This window comes from Pyrus communis, chromosome 11 (assembly GCF_041283825.1).
Source record: "Pyrus communis isolate YQ-2024b chromosome 11, ASM4128382v1, whole genome shotgun sequence".
Taxonomy (NCBI): domain Eukaryota; kingdom Viridiplantae; phylum Streptophyta; class Magnoliopsida; order Rosales; family Rosaceae; genus Pyrus; species Pyrus communis.
Window position 1 is genome coordinate 23717938 of NC_142575.1, and position 11476 is coordinate 23729413.

An 11476-nucleotide genomic window follows, 5' to 3' on the forward strand; every position below is an offset into this window, starting at 1 on the left:
AAATTACATAAAGAAGCAAACTTGCTACAGTTTCTAGAAGCATAAGCTAAGGATTTAAAAAAGGCCTTTTTTTCCTTTTAATTTTGTCTATATTTTCAGCCTTATATTATGGTTGAATCAGATTTATAAAAAAGGTGTAATATAGTTAGTCAAATATGTGATTTATCAGTTGGGAATATTTTGCAGGAAGGATGAACAACCTTAAAGATTGGATTTCTTCACAGTTAGTATCCATGCCTCTGGTTTCGCCTCGGCCATTGTCCGGTAGTGATAGTTTCTTTAGGGAGGAACCCTCCAATGAAGAATTTGTTGCATTCATAGAGAATATAGTGAAAGTTCCATTTGCCTTTTGAGAGCTTAGAAGCTTTAACTATTTGACTGTTTCTGGGAATGACTATTAGGCTGACATGGTACTAGAATTCTTGCAGAAGATTTCTAATCATGTTAACAACTCAACAACTTAAGAGTTGTTGCATCATTAGATAACACATGGTGCATTGCTATTTTATTTGCTCGAAAGATAGGAATTGTATTCTTTAGCATTACATAGTGGGTTTAGTATGGATGTTGCAGCACATTAGGTATGTTGGGATTGTAGGGATATAAGTTAGTTGGTTAGTAGCTTATGAGTGAAGCAAAGAATACTTGTATAAATAACAAACACCTCTCTCTCTGTGTGTAATTGATTCATTGTTCAAGGAATACAATCTTTAGTCATTCACTTTCTCTCTCTAAATTCTCTGCCATTGTTTTTCGTTTTGCTTCTTTTGCAATCTCCAAAAGAAAATCATGGTATTGTTATATGTGTTCAAATATGAACAAGTTCAAAAAAAAAAAAAAAAAAAAGTCCCATTCCATCCCACGCTTAACATTGTACCAAACGACAGACAGAATATAGGTAAATTAGTCATTCAATCCTTTTGTTCCGTTCTGTCCAGTGTGTACCAAACGCAGAACAGAACAACCGTCCCGTTCTGTCCTGCATGCACCAAACATAACACGGAACCTTTGTTCCATCCCGTCTTGTCCCGTCCCATCCCATTCTGTTTTGTTCCGTCCCGTCTGCGTACCAAACGGTACCTATTACGGAACCATATTTTATTTATTTTCTCTTTTTTCTTTCGTAAAAAAAAAATTACCAAATTTGAGCGACATGAATTGCAACAGCAGTTATACTTTGAAATCTAATAAGATTAATTATTAAAGAACATAAAGAAAACATCCACCTTATTGAAATTTTATTTTATTTTAAAGAAAATTACATTTTATACTCTTGGGTCGCAATTGCAACCTCATACAATATTTTTAAAATATTTTAATTTCATACATTTACTATTATTTCATTTCCATTTAATACATCCGTTAAAAAATTTGTTTATTCAACCGTTAAGTGATGACGTCGTAAATATGAGATTCACATTTGTGCTAACATGGCTACCAAACTAGTGTAACGTGGCCAAACAACTAATTAAAAAACTAGTTTTTTTTATAAATATTTTTCATCATCGCCTTCTCCACTAGGGCCCTGGAGCCCAACCCTATCTTCCTTCGCTCATTCCTTTCCTTCTTCGGCCACCTTGTTGAGCTAGAACGCATCCTCAAATCCACCTCCTTCTTCTCCATATCCTAGTCGTCATCTACCATGGTGGTCAATAATTTGAGGACCTTCATGCAAATCATTGATGCCGCTTCAATTACGGGGTTGGAAAACGACATCTCAAACCACACTGTTGGAAGTTGGAACCAAATCTGCGCACCTCCGTGAGCAATGGTTGAACACAAATTCATGTAGTCTGGAACAACATGCAAAACAGTGAAACAACCGTAAGAAAACCTTAGGCCTAGAAGGGGTACCGGCCAAAGGTTATCTAACGGTCAAGTTAGTGAATCATTTTAGACTCAAGCAGTTGGCAAGAGAATTCAAGTGTACAAATTGTGTTACAGTAAATGAACCCTAGATGGGTGTATTTATACGGTGGGAGATAGACCTTTTTATGAAAGAATCCTTGTTCTAAGCTGAAAGAATCCTAGAGGATATTTAGTAAGTAGATATTGCATTATTTTACGAGTGTGATTACTTGCGGCGCATGCCTATCCCTAGATTGTAAGGACTCCAAGGCTTATAAGATTTGATTAAGTCCATATCTAGATCAAATCGCGTGTCTTGCGGAACAAGCATGGTCATCCAGCAGAGTCGCTTGGACTCCGCCTAATACCTGGAGCAGAATGATGGCGACACCCTGCTCCGTCTGATCCAGCTTTGCCTAGAGCTGGTGAGTCCATGACTAGAGTTATGAGGTAACATTATTTAGATCAGCCTTACCCTGACCTTGGAAAATCATGGTCCCATACACGCGTTTTAGCTCTTCAAGGACTACTCCACCACTTGCTTGTGGAATAATAGCGTTGAAGCTCTCTCACCACTGTTGCCCTAGTCCACACTATCGAAGAAGCTTAAGAATCCAGCATCTTCCAGGTAGTTTCACTTACCAATGCTAATTGGGTTTATAATGGATGTGTTTTGAGTTGATTTTTTTATTAAAAATATGGAATTTGATGATCAGGTTTCGTGTATCATGGTTGTTTTGGGTTATAGAGGTTGTTGTGAATTAGCATTTGGTTTCTGTATTGTAGCAAATCTGCAGAAGAAAATTAACAGTAAGGAAGTGTGAGAAGGCTAGAGGAAAGGAACAACAAGGGTTTTGGAATTTAAGCCAATTAGGATTGCACACGTTATTTCTGGAATACAATATATTTCAGTTCACCAAAAGAGAACAATATTTAGTACGATTTATGAATGATTATATTCCTAATCCCAATTCGCGTACTAAAAAAAAAAACTTGGACAAGCATTGCATCCTAGTCAGCCCATCAATAGGCCCGCCCCCAGGCCCAGTGCCACCAGGGCGATTATCTAGGGCCCAAAATTGAAAAGGGCACCCAAAAAAAATGCAAATAATTAGGTATAAAAGAAAATGTCAAAAACCCAAAATAGAGGCTGGAGGGCAAGAGCTCAAGTTTGACAATAGATGGAATGACCCAGGTTTTGGGCATTAAAAAAAATAACGTAAGGGTCGTTCCAACTGCAAGTTGCTGCGCTGCCCTCCAAGTTTGACAATAGATGGAATCGGGAAGCTGCAACCCAAGTTTAACAATAGATGGAACAACCCAGGTTTTGAGCCCAAAATTCATTGTTTCCTGATGCCCAACTGCAAGTTGCTGCGCTGCAGCTTCCAAGCCCGACAGGTCATTCTCAGCGCCATTCACCATTTAGTGCATTCATCAACCGTTTTGAGTTTTGAGGTAAACTAATTTTTAAAATTTGAATTATTAATTCATAATTTAATATAAAATTTTGCAAGTGACATAGAATGATAATTTTGATAGGAACCTTTTGTAATGATAGAATGATATAACACATATTTGTTGGAATGATAATTTTGATAGGAACCTTTTGTTATATCATGTGTAGGTAATTTTTGCAAACAAATTATCGAAGCCATGTCTTTTAGGAAACAACTCTCTAGTACTATGAAAAGGAAAAAAAGGCAAAGGATAACGAAATTGGCGCAAGTTTAAGAGGATCTCTTAATAAAAAAATTTCTACAAAGAATGAATCGGTTGAAAATTTGAGAGAAAATGATGTTAGTGAAAAGTCACAAAATGTTGTTGAGGAGTCTCATGATCATGAAATTGGTGGTTATGTAGAGAAAGATGTTAATGACGAGTCTCATGACCATGAAAATGGTGGTGATTTAGAGGAAAATGTTGGTGATGAGTCTCAAGACCATGACAATGGTGGTGATGTGGATTTAAATGTTGATGATGATCATATTAGTGTAGAGGAAAATGTTGAATCTCCTGAACCTATTTTCCATTTAAACATTTATAATCCAAGAGTTTGGGATGGTCTTAATGCAGAAATGAGAGACTTCCTTGTAGAAAAGGGACCAATTTGATAAACTAATCTCACTTATCCTAAGGACAAACTCTCTAGAAAATTTTCCTCACATTACCATGATCAAAAATTACAAACGGGTGAAATTTATGATAGGAAATGGCTCGTGTACTCAAAAGAGTTGGATAAAGTCTTTTGCTTTTGTTGTAAATTGTTTAAAAACAATTGCCCCAAAAAGTGAGTTAGCAAAAGATGGAATTAGTGATGGAGACATCTTGGTGAGAAGATTGACCAACATGAAAAGAGTTAAGAGCATCTCACTAATTCGAGAACTTGGGTTGGGTTGAAAAGTAGATTGACAAAAAATCAGACAATTGACAAAGAATTTCAAATGCGAATCAAGAAAGAGACAAATCATTGGAAACAAGTGATGCTTAGAATTATTGTTGTTGTGAATGTCTTCCTATACGTAATTTAGCATTTTGTGGAACAAAAGAAAGACCTTATGAAGACTCTAATGGCAAATTCTTAGGTTTACTTGAAATGATTGCGGGGTTTGATCTAATAATGCAAAAACATTTTCGACTCATTGAGCATAAAGAGATCATCATTATTTGAGCCATAAAATCCAAAATGAGTTGATAGCTACTGTAGCTTCAAAAGTCAAAACCACAATCATTAAAAAAGTAAAAGAAGCTAATTTTTTTTCTGTCATTCTTGATTGTACTCCTGATGCAAGTCATGTGGACCAGATAACTTTAATTTTAAGAAGTGTTGACTTGTCAAGTAGGTCAATAAATATAAGGGAGTATTGCATGGGTTTAGGGACTATGTGCCCCCCATTGTATATTTTCTCAAGTAATATAATCTGGGTGTGAGGCCTAGCCCCCTAACTTCGACTGGGTTCCATCCCTCGTTAAATATTTTTTTAAACATATGTTTCTGTATTAACAAGGGCAAATTTTGAGCTTTTGCACTAGGCACCAAAAAACTCAGGACCAGCCCTGCCCATCAATAACAATATGATATCGGTTCATTTTCCATGGTTGAGAAATTGAAGTCTTGGGAGGAGGTGGATGAGCAAGAGGAGGTCTTGACCGGAGAGGGTTAGATTCGAGATGGAGTGGTGGCGAAGATTCTGTGTCGGAGCAAGATTGGTGCTACAAAAAGGAAAGAGTCGTTAGGAGGTGGTCAATAGAAACGCGAAACAAAAAAACTCAAAAGAAAACATGGCAAAAGGAAAGTTGTTTAGCAGCAAAAATGGAGTCGTACAGAGTGGAAAATGGAGATGCAGAGAGAGAAAGGTTGCTGGAGAAGAAGATGGGGTGAATAATTTTTTTAATTTGTTTTTTTTGTTCACAAGCTGGAAAGTTGAATCCATGTCAACATAAATGTGGCCCTCATATTTGCCACATCATCATTTAATTGTTAACTTAAAAGATTTTTTATCGGAGGTATGAAATTGAAATGAAATAGTAAATGTATAAGATTGAAATGTTTTAATGATATTGTATGAGAATGCATATGCACCCAAACCTGAGAGAATAAAATGTAATTTACCCTTTATTTTCTCAAAAGATCGGACTATTATTTATTTAAATTATTGAGTAAATTATATTTACTTACTCATATTTTTTTTCAGTTTCAAATTCATGCAATGTTTTCAATTGGTACCAATATAATACAACCATCTCTTTTTCCATCAATTTCGTGGTCGTAGAAGGCCTCAATTTGTACCATGAACTGATTTGACTTTTTTTGGCTTTGTTTCATGCCAAATGATTCACTCGCACCCACCTTCACCTTCTTCTTTCATGTTCCTCTAGCCTGCAAAAATCTTAGGCACTAAATTCTCTATGTTTTCATTCAATTAGTTTAAGAGGCTAAGTGCACCCAGAGTTTAATGTTAAAATAAAACAAGATGATGCATGGCTCCCATAATTGAAATCGATTGCGAGTTTGTGAGGCAAAGGCAAAGAAAAAACCAATGGGGAATGGTCCCCCTGGAATTCTTTCCAGGGCCTGTTGAATAATTTTTACAGATTCTATCATTTCACCAATTCAAACTAGATAACGAGCTAATGAATCTCCTTCTTTTTGCCACAATACTTCCCAATCAAATTCATCGTAACATTCATAATGTTCAAGACGCGGATGGAGATGACGATGATGATAGGGATGTGGATGAAGTGGGGGTGGTTCATATTGGGCTAGTAGGTGTTGACACACCCCGTCCCGAAGGAGGGCATGCTGGCCGTCACGTGAGAGTGACGTAACCATTTGCACAGTTCGGAAGCTTTAAAAATACAAATTCTAAGATAAAACACCCGAAGGTGAGTCCTTATTTGGTCCATTCTGTCATAACACCGTTGAATTTCCTCGTAGTCACCACACCTTTGCAATTCTTGAACCTGGAGGGGCGCAAAACAAAGTTGAGTGGGTCAGCAAAACAATTCTTTTCCAAATCCAAACACTTCTCAAAACTTTGTAACCCCTCGCCGTAAAACAAGTATAATTTCCCAGAAAATAAACATATATACGTATGTACAAATATGCCAAACATGCTCCAAAATATGCCATTCATGCTCGAGAATATGCCACATCAGAATCTCATAATAAATGTAAGTGCTCAAGCATAACTCATAACAATAACATATAATCTGGCAGCCGGGAGTCACCTAACGTGACCTGTACGGCTGCATCTAGAGCTCCACTCTCAACTCAATAACTGAATCTGCACACAAGTCGGAACCACCTAACGTGGTCTGTACGACAGGCTGGGTGTAATATATATATGTATGCTCTAGTGCTACGATCACGTGAAGCTGTGCGATAAATCGCGGGTCACCTACAAGTCGGAACCACCTATTGTGGTCTGTACGACAGGCTTGCACCTATCTTGGATCCAAGGCGAGCATGCGGTGCTGGTGAACATACACGTGAAGGCTGTGCCCTGGCCCTGGGCGGGAGCACTAACACCGGGGGTGCAGATTATGAGCTCTCTAATCCTCTCAAACTACTACTGCATAACAACATGAATACCACTTACCTGGCACTTACCTGTGCGTCCACAGCACCAATACACATATATAAATGTATGCCACTACTAATGCATGTGATGATAGTATTTCAATCGTAACTTACCTGGGCCTCCTCAGCACCATGCAACAGTATGCATAATTATGGTAATGCACATATTAAAATATGATGCATATATGACAGGATAATTAATTCGTATTTCTTTTAAAATACGTTTCTGGGAAATACGTCAAGCATACGTATATATATATATATACTGAAAAATAACTGCCCACTCACTGATCACATCGACGTCTCATAGGTCCCTGAACCTCCCCCTAGCTTGGTTACATTCTTCCTCTGTATAATTTTCACCTATACAAAAAGTAACCAAATTGACATTATTTAACGCACATACACCAAACATTCGTCCATAACTTTCTCATACGTTGCTCAATTTGGGTGTATGAATATACCACGGTGATCTACACGACGTCACGAACGCGTGACAATTTTCAGAACTCAATTTGGAGCTCTCATGCGCCCCCACGCGCACTGTTCACGCGCTGCCCACGCGCGCGTCTTCTTCCTCGCGTCGCCGGAGATGGTGTTTTGCCGGAATTTCTGGGTAAATTTCAAAGTGTCATAACTTCTTCATTTCTTAACCATTTTCGACGTACTATATATCAAATTGAAGGTATTGACGAGACGAACACATCCATACCTGCCTTGACCCCTAACTCGCCGTGGTTTCGCCGGAAAACCCCTCGAAAGCTCCGGCCAACTTTGACCACGATGATCCCGACGTCCAAACTTCTCCAACGAAGTACTCCGAGGCTCCTTGGGACCTCACTAAGACATCTACAAGCTTCAAAAGTCTAAAAACTAACTAGATTAATCTTGCATGAACAGTACTCGAAATCGGAATACCTCGAATCGACACGAAAACGAAGGATTTCTTACCTGAAAATGGTATGGTTGCACTCGTACGAGCTTCACGAGTCCAAAAATGCCCTTGGTTCCTTCGATCCATCAAGGTTTGGGTGATGTGTGTGTTGTCCGTACGTTTTCAGAAGGAAGAAGAAGAATGGATGGAGCTCAGGAGAGAGAGAGAGAAGAAAAAGAAAAGAGACAGAGGGAGAGGGAATCACGGGAGAGAAAGAGAGTGTGTGAGTGTGTGTGTGGTCCTACAACACTACACCACACAACACTACACGTAAATGTAACGAACTAGGGGTAAAATTGTAATTTCAAATGTACGTTTCGATATTTCCGGGACGGGATGTCACAACCTACCCTCCTTAATAGAATTTCGTCCCGAAATTCAAAACAACCAATCAACGACCCCTAGTGGTCAAAGAACAATCTAGAATACAAATTCCTCGTCTGATCTTCTGTCTCCCATGTAGCTTCCTCGACTGACTGATTTCTCCACAAATTCTTTACCAATTACACTGTCTTAATTCTCAATACATTCTTTTTCCAATCCAAGGTCGTCCTTGGTTCCTCAACCAGTCTAATCCGGATTAATTCTCAATAGTTGCACCGGAAATCCATGTGACGAATCTGCCACCTAGTGACAACGCATCGAAATATAATGCATTATGCACCTTAGCCGATTCTGAAGACATCACCACTTGTATGCAACTTCATCGATTCCTTTAGTGGTCAAAAATGGTCTGATGTGTTTAAGACTTATTTTGTCTCCTTTCCAAATCTCACTATTTCTTTTCGTGATGAAATTTCTAAAAATGTTGAATCATGAAACACATCATGCTCTTACAATAACTCTGGAAGTAATTCAAGCAACTTCACCTACTCTTCGATGATCACATAAAGTCCGAGGTACTTAGGACTTAATTTGCTTTCCTTTCCAAGCCGTATCATACTTTTCTAAAGTGAAAACTTCAAAATTATAAGATCATCTACGTTAAACACTCGATTAGTGACATGTTCAACTATTAATCTCTTTTGCCATTCCTGGCTACTCTCTGGTTAAACTTAATCACCTGAATACTTTGAGAAGACTCATCCATAGTTTCAGGGCCTACCAAAACTCTTTCGTGATCGAATCTTCTCTATCCAGAAGTATTTCTTCCACAAATCAACAAAAATTGACACATTTCATGGTCCTTATGGCGTTACTTTGGAAACTGTGCAACCAACATACTTAAGAAACTCAGCAGTTCCGTAACCCAAATCTCTTCTCAATAAAACATATAAGTACTGTTGCACTGTGGTTGTTACTCAACACTGGAGTAAATGTACTAACTTGGTACATTGATCAACTATCACTTCAAGTTCAATCATAACCATCCTATTCTCGAACTCAGCAATCTTTCTTTTTCCCTTCTTTCTTTGCCTTGGTTAATTCTTAATTTTCTTCGTTAACCATTTGAGTCTTGAGTACGACCTTACTAAAAAGACTTAACTTGAAAATTAGCAATTACAACTTCTTCTCAATCTTCCATTCTCAACTTTACTTCAGTTGATTTCCAATCCACAAGAAGACAATCTTGGCAAGCGTGCCAGACATTAATTCTTACCACAGTCTTTTCACCAAGTGCATCAGCTAGAACAATTTTACGATCACCCTGGTCGTACAATCATGTTCATTAAACAATTCAATCCACCTTCGCTGCCTTATATCAAAATCCTTCCAAGTAATGGATATTGGAGACTTTTTGGATTCGTAAAAATCTTGCATTCTTACCACAAATAATGTCTTCATAACTTTACAGTAAGAATGGTAATCATGATTTCCAAATCACCAGTAGGGTAATTCATTTCATGAGGTTCCTTTCGTCGTGAAACGTGTGTAATCACCCTAACATTTGCATCAACATGCCTCCCATACCATTCAAGAAACATCACTAAAATTTATGATTACCACTATTTTCTGGGAATACTAAATTACGTGCATGAGTGAGGAAATACTTCAGTTGTTGAATCCTTTGCTCACAATTTCCTTCCCACTCATACATAACCTCTTTTCTCAACAATCTCGTTAATGACAAAGCAATGACTGAAAAATCTTTCACGAACCGTCCATGATAGCTTGTTAAGCTAAGATAACTCCGAATCCCAATCACGATTCGTGGTTGTTCTAAATTCTCAATTCCTGCTGCCTTTTAAGGATTCACTTGAATACCTTCAGCAGATATAACAAATCTTAGAATGCCACTTGATTCATTTAACTTTAGCATTTGCTAAACTTAGCATACAACCAATGTTCCCTCGATCTTTGCAATACCAATTTAAGATGTTTAGCATACTTTGCTCTAGTCTTATCAATCCTTTCAATAGCAACAACAACAATCGGTCTAGATATCATTGGAATACTTCATTCATCAAATTCATAAAGTAGTAGATGCATTCGTCACTCCGAATGGCATCACCAAACTTGAAATGACCTTAACGAATCCTGAAAGTTATCATAAGGGCATCCTCACCGATAATCTTCAACTAATAATATCCAGACCTCAAGTCAATCTTAGAAAATACACAAATACCTCTGAGCTGATTCATTAAACATCAGTACACCATCATGGATAACGGTTCTCAATCGTTACCCGATTCCATGGTCTATAATCAAAGCACAGCCTTAACGTCCATTTTCTTTCTCACCAATAAACTGGGGTTCCCCCAACGTATTGTACTAGGTTGAATAAAAACTTTTATCAACCAATTTCCAATTCTCTTAGTTCAAAAGGCAACATTCTATAATATATGGTTTGTACCTGGAGACAAATCAATAGTGAACTCTACATCTTTAACTGGCGGCAATCCAGGTAAATTCTCAGGGAAAACGTCAGGTAAATGTTTGACTACTCCCACTTCTTCCACACTACTAGAAGTGACATCACTTAGCACCACATGATATAAATATCCTTGGCAGCCTTTTGATAATAATCTCTTTGCTCTCACAGCATAAATAACGGTCTGCCTCACTCCACTTCGCATACTTACAAAAGTAATCTCTAGTCATCCAGACCGATGGAAAATAACATATAATCCAGTCAACATTCAGCTATAAACATAGCTCATACTCTTTCATTCTAATCAACTCAGCCCTCAGCTGCATATATAACTCATAATTAACTCATCGTATCATGAATATCTTGCATACATTCAGTACCACCTCGCGTGGTCTGCAACTCATCACTGTATATAACATAATATGCTCTAGAATAACATCGAAACCTACAATCTAATGAAACAAAAGTAGCTAGCAACAATACATACTCTACTAATACTGAGCACTCTGAATAAGTACGATACTAACATAGGATAACCTACCGGTTTACTTGCTTAACGAATCCACGAATAAGTTATTAATATTACGGTCTGCAGCCCGCAATACTGATAAATCATCGTTGTCTCGATAAGTAAGCAACAACTCTCGAGGGTGTAATATTACTATTTTGCCACTCATTAGGAAATACATACACACGTCTCAACTGCATTTAAATACTACTTTCTAGGCAATAACAATAATAACGTAAAATTTCTACATTATTAACAAATAGACTCTAGCTAAGTCATTAAGAATAATTATCG

At 37.7% G+C, this 11476-nt stretch overlaps 1 long non-coding RNA gene across 1 annotated transcript; it reads right to left on the reverse strand.

Moving 5' to 3' along the window:
• Positions 1-7511: 7511 nt before the first annotated feature.
• Positions 7512-8026, reverse strand: LOC148693132 (uncharacterized). Its single transcript, XR_015952988.1, has 3 exons — positions 7880-8026; positions 7641-7784; positions 7512-7540 (listed from the first exon to the last, which is right to left on the reverse strand). It is a non-coding gene; the product is annotated as an uncharacterized LOC148693132 (long non-coding RNA).
• Positions 8027-11476: the final 3450 nt, after the last annotated feature.